The sequence below is a fragment of the Penaeus monodon genome, chromosome 23, assembly GCF_015228065.2.
Source record: "Penaeus monodon isolate SGIC_2016 chromosome 23, NSTDA_Pmon_1, whole genome shotgun sequence".
NCBI lineage: Eukaryota > Metazoa > Arthropoda > Malacostraca > Decapoda > Penaeidae > Penaeus > Penaeus monodon.
In genome coordinates this window covers 37,418,227-37,418,486 of record NC_051408.1, presented here as the reverse complement: position 1 = coordinate 37,418,486, position 260 = coordinate 37,418,227, and positions in this window count along the sequence as shown.

The following is a 260-nucleotide window of genomic DNA, read 5'->3' as shown; positions in this document are numbered from 1 at the left end:
GGCATATTTAGTAACCCGACACCCCGACTCATTTACATACGAGAGAAAGGTCACATGTCATCCAAATCTTCAAATTCTCCTCAAAGAAAAATATTGCGAATTCTTCTACATTAGAAATCCTGTCTCGCGGGACTTGCATGACCTTAGCGTGACCTTCTGGTCTTATTTACGATTTTTTTTATATCCATGAAATCTGTCGTACATTGTACCTGATCTGCTCCTGATCCGAAAAATTGTTTGTATGGTAGGTTAAAGATCAT